At 39.6% G+C, this 20,085-nt stretch overlaps 1 pseudogene; it reads left to right on the forward strand.

Moving 5' to 3' along the window:
* Window positions 1-6,036: 6,036 nt before the first annotated feature.
* On the forward strand, window positions 6,037-18,238 carry LOC128906050 (transient receptor potential cation channel subfamily V member 6-like; annotated as a pseudogene).
* The last annotated feature ends 1,847 nt before the right edge of the window (window positions 18,239-20,085 follow it).

Here is a 20,085-nt window from a genome sequence, read left to right on the forward strand (position 1 = left end):
TTTGGCAACCTGGATCTATACACAGTTAGTCTTAGGTGTTTTGTTTCTTTTTTTTTAATAATACAGCCAGAGAAACCAAAGTTTTATAGATTTTAAGGAAGAAAGCTATCTAAGGCAACAGACTGGGTGTGGGGGAAAGCGTTGGCACTGAAAACCATTTTGGGGCAGTAGAGGACAAATAAATCAACATCACAGTCAATGTGAAACTGTAAAAAACACTACCGCAATCTCTTGGCATGGGTATTGAAAGTATTACGCAGGAGAAAGAATGTAAATTTTTAATTAATATGTAAATCGTTAAAGCATCTGAAAAGTTAAAAAACTTCTTAAGGGGAACCCTAAAAATGAATAACTGATCAGAGAAACATGCCTGACACTGAGAAGCTTAAAAAGTGCAGTCTGTGCACATATATAAAAAATGAGAAATGCCACCTTACAAGTGTAAATACCTTCATGAGGAGAAAATGCCAGGTTTGCTCTGTAAAGTAGCTGAGAACAACATACCAAGAAGCAGTGGCTGGGAGCTTAAGCCAATGTTAATTTTAAACACAAAAAGTGATAGTTTCTATAAAAGTGACGTTGATTAACTGGGGAACAAATTTCCTCAAGAAATGGTAATTTTTCCATCTCCAATACTTTCTGCAAGAAAAGCTCTATCTATAAATATTTACCCAAATCCCTGATATGTGATATTTACCCAAATCCCTGATATGTGGAGAATTGTAAGTGTCTAAGATATATGGAAGGTCAGACTAGATGATTTTAGGGTTGCTTCTGGCCTAAAATCTAATAATCACCTTCATTTCAAACAAGTAGGGAACACAAACTCAGTCTAGGTGAGAAAAGGGGTGGAGGAGAAGGGTAGGGAGAAAAAAGGAAGGCTGGAACAGCTACACTTTACCAAGATCACAACTTTTCATGTAAGAGCATCGCCTTCTGCCAAAACGGTAATAAAGAGATAAAGCCCATCTAATCCTTGTCCTGCCCTCTTCCCTGGCAAAACCCAGAGGTGGAGAATATCCTATAATTTCAGTAGGCTATCATTACTATTATAGTCAGCTGGAGAACTATTAAGTCAGTAAGAAAAACACCTGTGCCTCATTAAGCTGTTCTTTTTATGTTGCAGAAGAAACTGTTTTGCTCACTGTGCTATATTGTTTTATAAAATGAAGCACAGCTCATTTAACTCTAAACTAGACACCTATATGTGGGAAGAAGAATCACACCTTGACCTTGACGTTAATCTAGATTAACGATAATCTAGAAATTTAGTTTATCTACACCTATTCTACAATTCTATAGAAGACATCTAGCATTAGTTCAGATGAAATCGAGGTTTAGTTTCTTATCTGGTGCATTAACTCTGGCATGACCATAGATTGTCAGTCATATGAGGTGTTTTGCTTATATTTTAATTCATTGAATTACTTAAGTTTACCTTGCTGGCTTGATAATCACACATGAAGGTTCGTCCTGTAAGATGGCACCAAATAGTGGTGCCACATATTAAAAAGAGAATAAATCAAGTGAAGAATTTCTTGTCTCTGTTCAGCTAGTATATTGTGCAAGAATTGGTTGCACAGTACACGTCTAGTTGAAATACACATCATCACAGGCCTCTGTCCTGATTATTTCTGGATATTGGCTAGTGGATTATAATACCACCTTGAGTTTCAGTGGCTGGGGCTAAGGCAATTAGTGTCTGCTCTCTCATAACTCTTACATGCTCCTTTACATCATATGTTAAAGGTATTTTCCTCAAAATTTATGGAATTTAGGTTTCTAGGCATAATTCTGTGTATGACAGAGACAGAACATCCTATGTTTTATCAGAGAGCAGATTCACTACTGTGGGACCCACCCATTGAAATAACTCTCATTCAGGATAAAGTGGAAGGAAATTTTAGATAAGAATTGTCATTTCTGATCCATAATATTTGATGATTTTCCCTTTTCTAGCAGTGTTATTTTACTGTGATCTGCTACTGTGACTGAGGATGGGGGTTCCACACCTTCAAAGCACAAACCAAAAGAAGGCTGCTGCAGGCTGCTGCAGTGCTCTGTGCCCTCTTTTGGGCAGAAGCCCATAGAACCATCTATTGAGCCAGTCACTAGTCACTCTCTCCTGAGACTGATTCTCTGCACAAATAGGTGAATACCAGCACTGGTATTGGGGAGAAAGATGGACTCAAGACAGGCCAAATTTTGGTTGGATCACATTGCTGTAGAATTCCTCAATCAGTTTGTTTTTCTCAGTATTTCAAAATCCTTCAAAATGTTTTCTCATCTGTAAAGGTAAAATCTCATCTTTCCCTTCCTGTATTTCAAGGTGTAGGAAAGTCAAATTGTGCTGGCTTTTGGAGTAGTTAGTTGTTTCAGGTTTTTTTTTTTAAACAGAAGTCTAAATGCTGCATCATAGAATCATAGAATGATTGGAGTAGGAAGGGACCTTAAAGATCATCTAGTTCCAACCCCCCTGCCATGGGCAGGGACACCTCCCACTAGACCAGGCTGCTCAAAGCCTCATCCAGCCTGGCCTTGAACACTTCCAGGGATGGGGCATCCACAGCTTCTCTGAGCAACCTGTTCCAGTGCCTCACCACCCTCACAGTAAAGAATTTCTTCTTAATATTTAATCTAAATCTCCTCTCTTTTGGTTAAAAACCATTACCCCTGATCTTATCACTACACTCCCTGATAAAGAGTCCCTCCCCATCTTTCCTGTAGGTTCCCTTTAGATACTGGAAGGCTGCTATAAAGTCTCCCCAGAGCCTTCTCTTCTCCAGGCTGAACAACCCCAACTCTCTCAGCCTGTCTTCATTGGAGAGGTGCTCCAGCCCTTGATATCTTTGTGGCGCACCTCTGGACCTGCTTTAACATGTCCATGTCTTTTCTGTGCTGAGGGCCCCACAGCTGGATGCAGTACTCCAGGTGGGGTCTCACCAGGGTGGAGTAGAGGGGCAGAATCACCTCCTTCAGCCTGCTGGCCACGCTGCTTTTGGTGCAGCCCAGGATGCGGTTGGCTCTCTGGGCTGCGAGCGCACATTGCCAGCTCATGTTGAGCGTTTCATCCACCAACATCCCCAAGTCCCTCTAGATGGGGTTATGCTGATGTTTGTAGCAGTTTGAACTAAACCCTAGTTCAAATGGTTTGTATTTAATTGAGGTTGCCACATATATATCTTCTCTAAACAGACAGATAGCGAGCAAGTCCTCTTATCTTGAGTTCAGGCAGAGATGAATTTCACCAAGCCCTTCCTGTTTCCCACTCTGATCTCTGCTGCTGCCTTGTGGTCATTTAGTTTCACTGCAGCAGAATGGTTGTATCCTCACCACAAAACTAGGCTCTTTCTTAGTAACAATCAAGACTGAGAGTTTCAAATTTAGAAAAGTATTTGAGGTAATCATCTGAGGTTTTGTGCTGGTTCATGGTACACGTTTCTCATCTCAACACATTCTTTGCAGATTTTAGTGTTAAAAATAGACTAGATTATTTTTCCTGCCCCAGACCAAATTCATTACATTTATTTCCAAAAAATAAATCACCCCAAACCCTAAATCTTTAGCCTTTGCATAGAAACTGATATTCAGGATTCCTTTCTGGACTGTTAGCAAATTTGGGTAGGTTTTTTTAGTATTAGGATCATTCTCAATCTTTTTTTTTTTTTTTTTTTTTTTTTTTAATCTGTCTGTGGATTTGTAGAAATTTGTGCAGACAGGTTTCCCATTCAGGCCAACAAGCCATTGAATCTGCCTGCCTATGTTGCCTTGGACCTTTTTTCTGTCTCTTTAGCATGGAGGCAACTTCATCCATACAGTCTTTCCAGCCCAGTGGGAAGAGAGAAATACAAGTTTTGTGCAAAATAAGTGTACTTCTGTGAAACTCTCAAGCTTTTGCAAGCCTGAGAAGTTCACATCCACCTGCCTATATCTGATACCTTTTCCATCTGGCACCAGATTTACTGCCGGCTTGTTTTCTCAGGGACAGTATCACTAAATCTTTTCAGGGGGAAAAAAAAGAAAAACAAACAAAAAACCCTAAACAAATTAAAGCACTGCAATAATAAGGTGGTCCATATATGTATCCCGCTGCTCTTTTCCCAGCAAAATCCATCCTGCTCAGCTCTGTGTCCTGGACAAAATTATATGTTTATCTTTTGTAGGCCACTAACACACCTGTCAGAACTGTTCTTACCTAAACTATCAGCCAAGCCGACCCCAGCTGGGTATTGTGAGGCAGCTGTTTGGGTAAGAGATGGGTGAATGAAGTGGCACCAGTTCTGAGACCACCACTGAAGTGCTGTGTAGAAAGATGCAACTCTTCTACCAAAGGGCGTACATCCTCTGTTTGTTCAAATTAAAGCAAGGCTGGGCTATGCGACTTTGGAGGCCTGAAGTTCTGTTGTTGTTTACGTATTGTGACATTGTTGGAGTATTTAAACAAACATACATGGAATGATAGCTTCAAAATTTGGAAAGGCTGTCTGACAGTCAAGATGAAATCATAATTAGTGACCAACCTTCAGGCTTTAATGATTGCTTTATGGTTTAATAATGAAACAATAAGAAGCCTTTAAATTGCCATGTGCTTCCAAGAGAAGTGACAGAACCTCATTGCTTGAGTCATCTTAATATGAATAATTGGCAAGTAGCACAATCAATCAAACATGTCTGGGAATAATGAAGATAAGTCTAGTGAGGCATGAGCTGAGATTAGTTTCTCTCTTGAAAGGTAGGAAGGACAAAGAAGCAGGGAGTTTCTCCCTGTTCTCTTCCTCCATTGACTGGAACTTCACTACAGATTAGCAGTATTATTTTAGAGCATGGAAGTACCAGGCACGTGGTGCTTTGACACTCTTCATTATATTTTTAATTAAAATATATTAAACATTTCTTTACTGAAATTATAATTTTTTAACCATTCTCAAAATTAGGCTTTTATTACTTGGAAAAAATAGTTGATTTAGAGACAAGATTCAAGGGTTGGGGAGGGAAATAATTAACCTAGTTCCATTATACAAATATTTACATGGGAAAGGACCTTTGGTGGTTTCTGCTCTGGAATTTTCTACTCCAAATCCTAGTTTACAGCAGGAGTGACTCCAAAGACAGATCAGGCTGTTCAGGTGGCTTCCGAACATCTCAAAGAATCTAGATTCCCCAGGATCTCTGGGTACCTTTTCTAGTGCAGAGCCAGAACCACCCTCAGGAGAAGAAATTTTTCCTCATGCTCTTTCAGAATTTCCCTTAATGCAACATGTTCCTGTCACCTCTCTCTTTCACTGCGTTGTTCTGAGAAGAGTTTGACTCCTCATTTTTTTTCCTCCCCCCATGGGTATTGGAAGATAGTAATTATATCTCCCCCGGGCTTCTCCAAGCTGAACAAACTAGCCATCCTCAGCCTCTCCTCATGTGTCATGTGCTCCAGCACCCTAAGCATCATAATGATTGTTAACTGTACTCGCTCCACTTCATCATTGTCTCTCTTGTACTGCAGAGCTCAACCCAAGACTTTTTTCTTGATGCAACCTCATCTGTGCTGAGGCAAATAATAATTTCTCTTACCCTGATGGCTGTGCTTTTCCTAATACATCACACCAAGCAGATAAACGGCATTATCCCAAAGGCACACTATACTGCTGACGCACATTCAAGTTGAAAGTCTTGTTGCAGAGCTGTCCCCGTCAGTCAGTCGGTCCCTGGCCTGAAGTGAGGCTTAAGTTAGTTCCATTCCTGATGTGGGACTTAGCCTTGAACACCTTAATGGCATATTTTTAGTTTCCCTTCTATTTTTTTTCCCCAAACTGTTATTCAGACACGTAACAATAAATAGAATTCCCACCTAAAATGTTTCAAAATTGTTCACTTCATTGAGCAAGTGGATTATTTCTAACTAGCTATCTAAAGCAGAGAAGATAATATTTGATTCAAGCTTGTCTTTTTTTTTTTTTTTTTGTATTTGAAAATTACCTCAACAAGAACAATCTTATTTAGGCTGTTAGGCTAGTTAGCCTATCTGGAAAAGTTAGATCGCCAATGCCAAAGGGAAGGTAAATTGTGAAAACGGACTATTTAGCATGTAAGTAATAAACAGGCCGCTTTCATAACATACGTATTTCTCAGAGGAAGAAACAGCAAGAAATCCTCTCATCAGCAGAATGACTTTTATGAACAGTTGCATGTCTAAAGATTGATCAAGTCATTTTCCTAGCTCACTGAAGGGTGAAAATTCTCACCAGCCTTTCTGCTGCTTCTAAAATGACTATAGGAATAGAAACCCTGAAGAACCCTAGCTCATTAACCATGTGTTTTTACCTTTTCCAGTTGTGGGCTTCTATTTTTCTGTGGATAGATTAATTCCTTTGAAGAAAACTTTAGCATGCTAAAAATAAGCTTCCATAATAAAAGAAAGGAACGTCTTAATTCCTGGACACTTCATAGGTAGTGAATCAACACATACACACTCTTTCAGAGTCCTGTTAGACAAGTTCATCAGATCTATGCAATTATCCAGCCTTAAGTGCACATATCCAATCAGATGAAGAGCACCTGGTTTAAAAATTATTCCAAATAATATATAATATATTTTACTGAAGTTTCATTAATGTATTAATTCAGGGATATTACATATACTGCATCTTCACAAAATTTTAATGGTGGGCTTTAAAAATTCATTTTAGGCATTTTAGTATCATGAACAACCTGTCAAGAATAAAGAAGGAGAGCACATTAGGCATAGGTACAAACAATTTTAAGACAAAGGTAAAGTTGTATAGACAGCGCTCTTATCCTTAAAGCAATCGAAATTGTTTAGGGTGGTCTGGAAGAACACAGAGAACTAAAGGAAGCAATTAGGCAAACCCAGAAGATTCAGGCAGGATGACAAGAGATCCTTCTGCCCAATTACAGCTCTCTAAGTCTATGAAACAGTCACCTCAAGCACAGAAGCCCCAGAAGAAAGTGTGATTTTGGACTATCCAGGGTAGATCACAATGAAATAACATTCCAGACTTTCATGTATATTTTCTTCTGAGATAAATTTTCTTTTCAAGTTTGACTTTTGACCATTTTTTTATTTCCTGCAACTCCACATTCAAATATTTAATTATTCTGTAATCAGCTTCCAGATTCTTTCCTTATCTTACACATAGTTCAGACTCAATTTTTCATAAAGGCATCAAATCCACTTTAACCTCAGAGATATACTAATTCCATTTCTAAAAATTCTAATTGAATGGTCTGAATTAGATTCAGGCCTCCCACCTTATACTCTGACTATTGGGGGACAGAAGAACCTCAACAATCCCCTTTGGAGGTAGCAATTTTTTGCAAAGCAGAGCATGTCCTTTGTGGGTCTAGAGAATATTAGCTAGAGAGGAAAGCCTTTTCTGCCCAATGTCTTCTTTGTGTCTTCACAGAAATTTGCAGATGATGTGATCTGTTGTGAAGTCTGAAGCAGGAGGTGAATTAGTTTTGGACTGTATTAATTTTGCAGAGATTTTACAGTATTCTCAGAGACTTCTTAGAGTCAATTCTGGAGAGAGTGTAAAAGCAACCTGAACAGTAGAGCCAGCTGGCTCTTGTCAGCTCTCTGATTTCTCACTCTCACCTTTTAGATGTATAGTAACCTACAGTATTCCTTGGGCCATCTCCCTCCCTTGGATTTCAGCCATCAGCCTCAAGGCATTTCATGTGCTCAAGTCCTGTTCTGTGCAGTGCATCTGCTGTATAGCTGCACCTGGGATAGAAGAATGCTTTGGATATTTCCCTGACCAGAAACCATCCAGAGAAGATTCTATATGGTGAACAGCTACTGCATGGTGACTCTTAGGACTTCCATTCTCTTTTGCTAGACTGAACATAGTCCGTTTAGATGTATTTTGTTTTGAACTGCTGAACTCCAAGTGATAACCCAGGAGACTGGAATCTCCTCCCTAAATAAACATTGCACAGAGATATTGCAGATTTCCAGCCTGCCGATTCTTTGGCAAACATTCAGGTTCAACACCTTTAGTTCATTCTTGACTTTGTCTGGGAGTAACAACTGTCAGGAAGGGATGGTGACTGTGAAGGCTTCATCAATATTCCTGAAGAACCTACTAAACTGAGGAACATTCAAAGATTTTGAAATGAGAAATGTCGTCTATTACCTGCCTTGCATGAACAAACTGTTCCTTCTACAGTTAGCTCAGGCAACCAACTACAGGTTGAAGGGGAATCCTAAAATTGCATTTTGTGGGAGAACTGTTTCTTTTTCAGTCTCTGTATATCTTGTATGCCTTCTGCAGCTGCAATCTCAGCCTAGAATTTTCATCTTGACTCATTGAAGAATGAAAGCTATTTGTTTGTTGAACTATTATTCCATGCTCCTCCTGGAGGAGAGCGCTAGTTTCTGCCATCTACATTGCTGCCTATTCCTAATCACTGAAGACATCATAGTCTGTATGCATAGAGAGAAGCTGTAACGACTTCAGAGCAGGCTCCTTTCCTATGAAGTATATGGAAACCAAGGGGAAACATGTGAAGGGAACATACAAGATTTGGTAGAAAGATTTCTCCCATCTTTTTCTGGGATACTTCTGGAAGATCAGGGCCCACCTTCCACAATAGATTTAGCATAAATGATGAGCCCTATGTCGTCTTTCAATGTTTCACTGAGACTAGCATGCAAATACTCACACTTAATACCTTTATTTCCTTGGGCATTGTGAGGCAGTGAAACAGAGGTACTGGATTGTAACTGCAGATGTTTATATTACCCACTGAACAATTAAGGAACTATTACAACCATTTTATCTTATCTATCATTTTAATAAATCAGGTATTGCATTGCCAGCAAAGATGAGTAGCTGACAGCACTACCTAGTGTTACGCAATGCCAACGAGTGCTGAACAAGTGTTGACCATATATTCAAGCATACTCCTGTATTCTTCTGCATCCTTTCTGCTCTTTCGTCTTCGGTTTCTGCATGCTGTTTTGCAGACGCAGGTCAGCAGAGAGACATAGCCCTTTTCCTAATTTAGTTCTTCAACCTTGTATAGCCGTGGTGTAATACCTGTTGGCAAGATCCTCTGTTACCCCAGTCTTGCCCTTTCAGCAGGTTTGCCAGTAACTTCAGGCTTGACTTCTCATTTTCTTAAGCACAGCCTGCCCCATTAAAAGCAGGCGGAGTGGTTTTCATTCTCTCCTTATGAAAAGCATGATGCTGCATGTTGTTAGTACATTTCCTTAGGGTATCACCTTATTTTACTTAAGTTAATAAGCTGATGAAGAAGAAGATTCTTTCTTTCTTTTTTTCATTTTGGCAGATTAAGTTGGCTGGTTACAGACAGACAGAACCCCTGTGGCTCTCAGCATCAGAGATAATTGCAATGGGCATGCAGCCAATCTTTATTTTTCTTAAAAATTATTTATTTCTGTTAACAATGATGTCTTTATTTTCAAACTTTCCAGAGGGATCATTATGCATTGTATTCAGCTGAAGCTCCCATGCTGGGATGGAGCAAGATGAAAGGTTTGCATATTTAATTAGGATTCTTTTTCTACGCAAGTTTCCTGGTTAGAGCAGAGGGCTGGGAGTCAAAGAGACAGTTTGTGTTCTGCCAGTGTATTTCCATCTGTCAGAAAGAAAGGATTTGGTTACTGAATTTTGTATTATGACAAGAATCAATGATCCAGCCTACTTGAGACTGGCTGATGAACTTGAAATGGGAACAAAAATCCAGAAATAATGCAGGGAATATGTGCAATTTCTGCATGGATCTCAGATGTCGCCTGCTAAAAAATGCTGAGGCCTGACAGTGTAAGATTGAAGGTAATTTGACACCTTGTACAAAAGCTAGTCAAGTACAGTAAATGTGCAATTACCCTGGAATGCTAAATTACCACCCGAGTGAGAATCATATTTCCTCTGTGATGTTTTCATCAGCTCTCTAGTCATTTAAAAGCGGAATTATAGATCTTCTGGTTATACAAAATGTCTGACCTTTAAAAGGTGGATCATTCATGTATGTGTCTTGACAGTTCTCAAAAGTGTCTGATATCTTAAGAACAAAAGCCTCTAACCAAGTCTGTTTTGCTGATGCAGCAAAACTAGTTTCCTATTATCACTTTTTTTTTTTTTTTAAGATTATGAATGGGGAATTTTTATTGTTCCAGGCTCCGGGAATCTCCCCTGCTCCAGGCCTCGAAGGATAATGACGTGCAAGCTATTCAGAAACTTCTTGCTTGTAAAGCCTGTGGTATGCATTAGAGTGGTAGTGCCCCTTCCTATACTAGCCTTGTCTGAAATACTTTTGAGAAGAAAACTTCTGGGGTCAGCATGTTTGGATAACGGGCTCAGGGCTGCAACTGTGGCAGAGAATAAACTTGCCAGGGTGGAGTGGAAACAGCTGAATGGTGGGCATTCAGCACTGAGGTGGTTAACTTACTATTGTGTCACTAGGTGCAATGAAGGAGACAGCCCTTCATGTGGCTGCCAGGTACGGCAATGTGGATGCTGCTCAGGCTGTGATGGAGGCATCCCTGGAGCTTGTCAATGAAGTAATGACATCTGAGCTGTAAGCAGGTAAAAATGATGAGCTGAAAGGAGAGTGTCAGAACACCCAAATGGTCCAAAACGGTCCAATAATGGTCCAGATCCATCTTAGAGAATCACTCAGGATCCCAAACAGCCAGTGAAACTTATCTACTCAAGGACGTTTGATTTTATTGTCCCCTGACTCGGTTGCTTGACACCTCTGGATACTCTGCTCTCATTCCAAGAAGTGAACTGTGTACCTACACTGATCTAAAAAAACTGTGTATATATGCTGACCTAAGTAGCCCAGAAGTTTATTTTGTCCTTACAATATATCCTGTTCTCAGCCTTTTTTCCCCATTTCTCATTCCCATTTGATTTGTCTGGATTGATAGTTGAGCAAGATCACTTCTTGATAACCTCTGCAGATATGTTTCAGTGCTTCAAGAAGCAGTATGGATTCATAAAATGATGCTTTTCCTGTCGGAAGTTCATTCTCACAGTTGTTGCTACACAGAGACATGCCAGAGGAAACAATGTAAGCAGCCCTGGGGAGGAGCCTCCTCCCTGACCAAACACACTCAATGAGAGGAGAACGCATCTGAATTTCTTGTACATTCATGTAGCCCTCAGGAGCAGCAGTACTGATCCAGTTGTTTTGCCTAAATTTCAGTGTGAACGTTACATTTAACTCTGTGAATTTTTCAAGGAGGATGCCGCTTTTTTAGAATGGTTTTGTAGCAACTCTGTACATTGTGTGAGAATTGAATCCCCTTATTTCAGAAAAAGACTGAAAAGAAGTAGCAAATACAGTGATTTATGTGGGAAACCTAGCTCTGGTCATTTGCCTGTCTCTGAACAATGGGCTTCATTTCTCTATGTCCCAGTTTCTCCATCTGCAAAATACCGTGAATTATTTCAGAGTTGTAAACAAAGGCTGATGTAAAATTTGGTGAACATTTCCAATGCTTGAGATACTCACACAGAAGTTATTACAGAAGCATAAAAATGTGAGTAGGAACGTAAGTGGAATAAACAAGGTGCTAAAACACTTTGAGAAATGCTGAGTATGAATATCATTCATTCTGAGTGGCAAGTCATTTCACAGTTGTAGTATCTGCCTTCAGGTCAAAACAAATTAAAGACTGCATGGCTGAAAAACTAGGCCAGATCCTGTGGTCCCTCTCACAGGACAAAATCCAGATTGTCTTCTACAAAGTCACTCCTAACATGTAAATGAGATGAGAGTCTGAATTGAGAATTTCAAGACTCTAGAGAAATCATACACTTCATGTCCCCAGTTCCATGGATATTCGTTACTCATTCCCATGGAAATTTCTTTAAATCCTGTATTTTACCAAGTATCTCTCAGTTTTCCACTGATAAAATGCCTGTGGCTGTGCTGTGGATGTCTAATTGTTGTAGTGCTTCTGGCACATTTGGTATGCTATGATAGACAACAAGCAAATTGTGTATTACAGGGGAGACTGCTCTTCACATTGCTGTGGTGAATGAAACCATCAGTTTGGTGAAGGCAAGAATGGAAAAGGGAGCTGATGTCAAGAATCCTCGGGCCACGGGATAAGTTTTCAGACACAACAGTTACCATCTCATCTACTTTGGTATTTACCTGTGGCCTAAACTGCTGTGATGTTTTCATCCGTGACATGCTAGCTGGGTGTCTTTGCATCTGTGCTCCTTTTCTTCCTCTTTCTATCAATCTGTCTAATCAGTAGCACATCCACGTGTCTTCCATAAGCCCTAACTTCAGAATTGCCAAGGAAGGCAAATCTTGTCAGAGACCTTTGCTCCATAGGTTTGGTCTTCGTTAAAAAAGGAAGTAATCTTTAGTCCATGTACTGAAGTGGAACTGTTACCCATGGAGAAATGCCTGTCTGAGCCTGCAGTTAGCCTGATACAGTTAAAAGAAGGACCAAACTTTAATCCTGGGTGTTGAGTCTGTAATATAATGATATTGACAAGAGCTGTTAATGTAGTCATTAACTATCACCCATTACAGCACTAATACAACTAATCTGAAACTTCATACCGTGCTTTCTCTTGTGCCCAAGAGCATCAGCTCTTCCATGTCCAACTATTAAAACATTCAGCAACCTCAACTATGAATGGAATTATGCAATATGAAATTCTGCTGTGTGTGGAAAGTAATACCAAACTAAAGTCAGCATAAAAATTATCTGAAGAACAAAAGTGTAGAATGTGCAAATGTATCCATACTGTTGAATAATGTTTTCTTCTCAAATGGAACTGTTCTTCTGTGGGTCCACATGTGTTGTAAGGAAATATTTGATATTTGATATGGTTTGTCCCTTAATATAATGCAGATGGCTTTGTGTCAGTGATATTGTTCACTTAAAATGTTACTGTCAGAAAGTATATATATATATATATATAAAATATTCACAGAATTTATCTACCATTTTGAAATTAAAGATCATTGTTTCAGACTGCACAGAGACTTATGATTTAGTCATCTGTCTTTCCTATTTCTTTCTCACGTGAATCTATTTCTTTCTGCTCTTCTTTCCTATAGTCTTCATGTCACATCACGTCATATCCTGTCACCGCTTCTCATCTCACCTCACCTCATCTCATCATCTCATCTCATCACCTCATCATATGCTTCAAAGAAGCATACGACAACCATAGAGAGCAATTTTTCAAAAAGGTCTCAGAAAATATAACAAAAAGTAAAGGATTGAAATTTGATAAGCAAAAGTGTAGTCTGAGTATTAGGAAATATTTGTGATAGTACAGAATTTGAGATACAGAATATTAGTCAATTAGCAGACAAAGCACTGGTCACTTAGAACTAGAGCAGAAAAAGCAAAGAAGAATTATATGTTTGCTAACAGTCAGTAAGGCTTGCTCTTGACACAAAGCATCAATCTGTGTATAATAAAAAAACACTCCCTGAAATGTTGGAAGACATCTGCTGCCAGGATTTGGCAAGACAGAGAAGATGTGAGATCAGCATCATGACTTGGTGCAGGACGGAATCATCTTTTCATTGTACTGTTAATCTGAATTACCCCTGAAGAGCAGAAAATCTCTGCAGGACAGATGGAAAAGAATGCAAACCCAAACCTGTTTTCATTTCCGTATTTCATTTCTGTTTTGATTTCTCAAAATTCTTTAACTTGCTGGTCATATTTCTTCTCTCTATAAAGTTGGGTTTTTCCCTTAAGTGCTACTGGTCTGAACTGTCATTTGATAAAAACTGGAATAGTGCAATAAATGTCATTAGTTGATTTCTGTTAGACAATGATCTGGCCAATTTACTTAGTAATTGTCAATGCCATGATCTATCAGTGTAAGAAAATAAGTTTAGGAGTGAAATTTACTACTACTTTTTATACAGACCCTTCAGTTCTTTATCAGTCAGACATCTGTGGTGTGTATGTATGTATATACCTGTGTTGGGTATATGTATGTACATGGAAGTTATATGTGCATGTACATATGTGTATATTAAACTTCTACTTTAATTTCTCTCCCAATAACATTAAAATTTACTCCTACTGAAACCAGTATCATAGATCTTTCCACCCCATTGAGTTTTCAACATTGTCCTCTAAAACAGCTACTGGTCCATTGTCTAATTTCAGATTGAGAAAGCATGAAAGCTTCCAAAAGAGGGTCACTTATCTTTCCATGTACTTGTTTAATGAATGCAAATTTTTGGAGAGTTAGACATTTTTCAGATAAATTTTGCTACAGATGGTGGTCTGATCTTACTCTTAATTACTTCACTGTAAATATAGTGACATTTCATTGAAGCAAAGGCATTTTAAGTGAACTACTTTTATGAGGAAAAAAATAATCTGTGTAAATAGAGCCATTAGGAGGCTTATCAACTCCTTTACATCCTACTCACACTATAAAATAAGAATGAAGTGGGACGTAGGCCTTGCACTGCTTCTCTGTACATGATGAACTTGTCTTAATGAATACTGAGTAGTTCTGTTTTGCCCTGTTAATAGAGACCATAGTCGGAGCTAAGATTATACGAAGGAGTTAAGATTAATATAAACTATTCCTTTCCCTTCTTGTTTGTCCTTTCTGATGTTTGTAAATAATAGAGTCTTTTCTTTGTTATGCTTCTGCTTGCATGTCATTGTACGAATGGTTCTTTCTCTCCATCCCGTAAGATCAAAGGGGAATTCCTTCTTTCACTCCTATACGAAAAAAGAAACCCTGAAAAAAAACCTGTTATAAATCATGCCTCTGGCTATGTGGCTTTGCAGAAAAGGACCTGGGGGTCCTGATGGACACCAAGTTGAACATGAGCCGGAAATGTGCCCCTGCCACAAAAAAATCTAATGGTACCTTGGTCTGATTAGGAGGAATGCTGCCAGCAGATCAAGGGAGGTGATTATGCCCTTCTACTCAGCTCTGGTGAGGCCACACCTGGAGTCCTGTGCCCAGTTCTGGGTGGAGCTGCTGCATGAAGTCCAACAAAACGCCACTAAGACAATTTAGGTTACTGGAGCTTCACCCCTATGAGGCAAGGCTGAGAGACCTGGGGCTGTTCGACATGTACAGAAATCTGGAGGGATGCTTTAAAGAAGGTAGAGCCAGGCTCTTTTAAGAGGTGCACAGTGACAGAACAAAAAGCAATCAGCACAAACTAAAACACAGGAGGTTCCGTCTGAACATCAGGAAACAATTTTTTACCGTGAGGGTGATAAAGCACTGGAGCAGGTTGCCCAGAGAAGTGGAATCTAGTTAGCCCTGTTCTCAAAAGTTTTGCTGCGTTTTTGTTCATTCTGAGGCTGTAGGTCCAAAGCAATTTCTCAGTTTCAAAATTCTTCCTGGATTTGCTCGTTGTTTGTGTCTTATGTTCTTCAGGCCCAGCCTGGAAGATCTTCTTTCTCCCTCCGCCTTCTCCTCTGAAGAACATACATCTTTCATTTGCTCTGCCTTTACTCTTTGCTATGACTTGATTCTCGTCAAAATAATTTTCTGTCTTTCTCAGGCAAAACCTCTACATTCCTCTGCTGCTTTCACCTTCAGCAAATAATTTGGAATGTTGTTGTGGGAATTTCAAATTAAGTGGTAGTGTGTAAATGGAGACATTTTTTGACACAGAGTTTTTCTGACTTTTTTATTAGTTTTGTTTAACTTCATGTTATTTCCTGCATTTCTTGTAACTGTTCTTCAGGAAAACATATTTGATCTTTCGCTGACTGTGCTGGGAGTGAGGAAATTGTGTATTTACTCATTGAAAATTGAGCTGATATCAGAGCACAAGACAAGACTCCTTGGGTAAGAAGTGTTCAATAACTTCTTTCAGATTTGCTTAAATGATGTGCTATCCCATTTTCCCAAACTGTTTCTGAGTGCTATCACTTCACTTTAAGAGTGCTAAAGTGTGAGGTTCAAACAGTCAAGTGAAAAACAGTAAAGAAGGATGGTCATGAATTTTACACAGTATATGGCCCTTCCAGAAGAGTCTGGTCCATGTCAAGGTTTCTGAAGACAATCTGTAAATCAGTAATGGACAGCTGATCTCTCCAGTTTCCAGAAGTCTAAGTTCTGTTGATGTCCTTTGTGAAAGAATATTAGTTTCAGCTCAGCAAAATCTGTCCCTTATGACAAGGCACAACACTGTAGGGATGCGCATATGAAAAATTATGCCCAAGACTGGAATTTCAAAGGTATCAACAATACCAACTGAAAACCAAGGGGAGAAAACAAACTGCTCTGGAGAGGCTGTGATACTAGAGCTACCTAGACAGAGAAAGGCTCAGTTGCAAACTGACTAGTCCTAAATCAGAAAGGAAAGAGGCTCTTGTACTGATATTCTATCACATCTACTTCAAGTCACCAGCAAACTACTTTTTTGATTTATTTCTTTTTTGTATATTGAAGGTCTCTACAAGGCAGCTGCCATCCTTAGGTTTTAAAGTGGATGTGTTTGTAGTGCACTGAGTTGGTGCAGGTTACTAAGAAATGGCTATTACTGAAGCTGAGTAGGGACTACCTGAGAGTCTGCCTTAGTTAGGAGATAAGGGGTTTCATCTTATTGTTTCATAAAAGGTCTCATTTTCTGTCAGACCTCTACAGGTAACACTGTTATCCATATGCTGGTTCTTCAACCCAACAAGACCTTTGCCTGTCAGATATACAACCTCATCCTTTCTTATGAGAGCAATAACATGGAGCAGGAAGCCCTGGACCAGATTCCTAACAACAAGCAACTCACTCCATTCAAGCTAGCAGGCATGGAAGGCAACACGATAGTGAGTGTGTGAATAGCCTAAAACTGTTAGGCTATTACCTAAAACTGTTGCCACTGTATCACCTCCTGAACTGAAGGAGTTGATGGATTACGTGTGTATGGGAGCTGCAGAAATGCAGCTGCCCAAGGTAAAAAGTGCTATGACTGGACCTGTGCTGATCCAGAGAGAACTTCTCAACCCCTGCATCATCATTGACAAGTTATCCTACCATGTATCACAGCACCAGTCTGGTCAGTGGTGACTTAGGAGACAAAACTTCTATTACTAATCACCTAGCATTACAGCAAGGGCTTGGGTTAATCCTGGATGAGGGAAAAGAGGACCTCTGTTAAACTGGTAGTGCTTGTAATACATGGGGATTTTTGGAAGTCTGTCCACCTTGCTATTGACCCCGATCAGCTTACTTAGCCTGAGAAACTGAGGCTGAGCCTGAGAAACTAACACCAGAGACTGACAAGTTCTGTTTTCCCTTCGCAGGAGAGCAAGGCAGTTGGTAAATCTGGGGAGACTATAAAGCCAATTGGTTTAAGTAAATGTTTTTATTGTTTCAATTGTTCCCACCTCATTAATTAGATATTTCAGCACCTCATGCAGAAAAGAAAACATGTCCAGTGAAATTTTGGCCCCCGACCTCCATCTTGTATGACCTCAGTGAGTTTGACTCATGGGAAGATTCTCTCTTGGAATTTATCATCGACACAATGAAGACAGAAGTATATTATTTGATCTCTAACTTCTTCTTTCACCGAGAAAGTCTTGCACACTTTCTAAATAGCCCAGAATATTAGAACTGTCCACATGTTGAAAGCTAGGAGTGCAGCTGTTACAGTGGAACATCACAACTGGCATAATCTCAGAGGAATTTGGGCTGAATGTCCAAGAATGGCCTGGTACCAGTGTCCTCTTTTCCTCCTAAGTGCCCCCTTATCCTATTTTCTTCCTCTGATGTTATTACGGCAGTGTTTATCTAGTGAGTACACCGGGTCTTTAAATAGGTGTAGTGGCAGTAAAGGAGTGAATAGGCCAGTGAGAAAAACTGTTGCTTTTTCTATTAGTCTTTCTCTGCCTGTGGCATTTTGATCATTCGTGTTTGACAGTAAGAGTGAGGTACAGCTAAGACTGGAAGGTTTACCTTCATCTTCATCATTCTGTGATATTCTATGATTTTGGGTTTTGATAACTTTGGCAATAACTGTCTTCCCAGTCTGGGGTGAGTTGTTCATAGGTTACTCTTCTCCTGATTGACAATGTAAATTTAGTCTGGTTTCTTTTCTGAGGCCCAGGTGATCCTTGATCTTACTCCTGTCACTGAGCTGGTGAGTCTGAAGTGGAATAAATATGGAAGTAGCTGTTTCTGTATACTGGTTGTGTTTTGTGCTCTACATGATCTGCTTCACCATGTGCTGCATTTACCGACCTCTGAAACTTCAAGACAGCACCAAAATAGATTAAAGAGACAATACAATACATGTGCAGAAACTGCTGCACGTGTCTGATTCTTCTTGTCCCCTTCATATCCCAAAGTGACTAAGCTTACACAGGGAGTCCTTAGTGTCAGCCACCAAGGTTGGGAATGACTGCAAAAGACTGACACTCTGCAGACGTAATGGAGTGACTCAAGAGCTTCACCCTAACTTTCCCAGGTCAAAATAACAAGGCAGCATAGGCTTCAGTATGTCCTAGAAGCATATTTGGGTTTCCTGAATAAGCTTTTATGCCCTACATTGAAACTCAGCATGACACTGCAATAGATCGCCCATTATTTAGGGATCCAATATTTCTCATAGTCATAGTGCGTCACTACAAAGGAAGAAGTAGCACTTCCTCCTGAGAAGCACACTTTTAAATCCTACAACACAGTCCAAAACATTAAGGTATTCTACAGCTGGCTACTTCCAGTTCTGGGGACATTTAGGCTACATGATATAGTCAAGACAGGGGACAGGTCCCCCACATGTGGAGTAGCTGAACAAGTGGCTATTACGTGATTCTGTATTAGTCTGCCTTTTTTATTCAAAACCTCTTTCCTCATTCTCTTCTTGTTCTTGTGTGTGAAAGGTATGTAAAAGTGTTAATGGAGAGCTCTGCTTACCAATACCTCTCAGAAACTGATGATTTATTTCCATTTTACAGATGAAGAAAGAGAGTCATGGAAGAGAAAAAGCTAGCACTTTGAAAACTGCTTGTGATTTTTAGTGCCCCAGTTCAATGGACAACATGAAATATCCATGGCCATATTCTGTGGAGTAGGTATCCACAATTCCAGGTGAATTCTTTGGCAGTTAAAATGCCCAGAACCTCTCAAAATCATCTGCTACTAGGTTGTCTACAACTGTGAACCTGACTGTGAGATAATTAGGTAGACATCTTCTGTTAGCAGTTGAGACCTAAATAAGTTCTCCTAGCCTAAGTCCTCCTCAGTTCTCCAGGCTGCAGAGTTTCATAATAACACTGAGAACTATGACAGAAGCTATACCATAAGGAGGATTTGTTTGTATTGATCACCACTGGGACAGCTTAAATGAAGCCTTATGGCTCCAATCTTTATCAGTTTCTAACATATCCTATGTGACTGCTGAAGATAACCTCCGGCTGGTCGGGGAACTGGTCACACCGACAGGGGCTACAATAATATTGATCTTGAAGGTAAATGAGAACATTTTATGTTTATAATATTTCCTCAGTCAACAAAATCTTAAAAAACTATATCCTCTTACCTAAATAGCTCAGATGGGGAGCTATGGATCACAGGCTTGGGCATTCAGGTGTTAAAGTCTTTTGTGGATCTGGATGCTCATGCTGTAAAATTATCCTGTCATTTATTATATAACTCTAATGATACTGTACTGTTGGTGTTGCATTGGACTGCAGTCTATGTGTTCCATCTTAGCAACTCAATGGTTTGTCCACACATTGCTGGGGATCTGTGATCCCACTCACATGGGAACTTACCATGTGAATTATCTAGTCTTTTGATCTGGTGGCAGAAATAAAGAATAACCTGAACTCCTTCCAGTTCTCTTTTCAAATTGAGCAGTCATAGTCAAGATCCTGATATCATAGTCAAGATACTGAACTGCTCTTACATTCTTAAGTAATGGTATCCTTAATATCCTAGTCATCGATCTACACTGTTTTTTCATTTTTTGGCATACCGAGTGGAATCAAAGGTCCATTCTTGGATTTCCTCTGTCTTGTTTGATCATCTGGTTAGATGGCAGCATAGGCAAAACAAAGTATAGGTTTATCCCTAGTCCCATGAATGTAAACTGGAGAACTGATTTCATTTTCTTCAGGTT

Source organism: Rissa tridactyla, chromosome 1 (genome assembly GCF_028500815.1).
Source record: "Rissa tridactyla isolate bRisTri1 chromosome 1, bRisTri1.patW.cur.20221130, whole genome shotgun sequence".
In the NCBI taxonomy this organism is placed as follows: domain Eukaryota; kingdom Metazoa; phylum Chordata; class Aves; order Charadriiformes; family Laridae; genus Rissa; species Rissa tridactyla.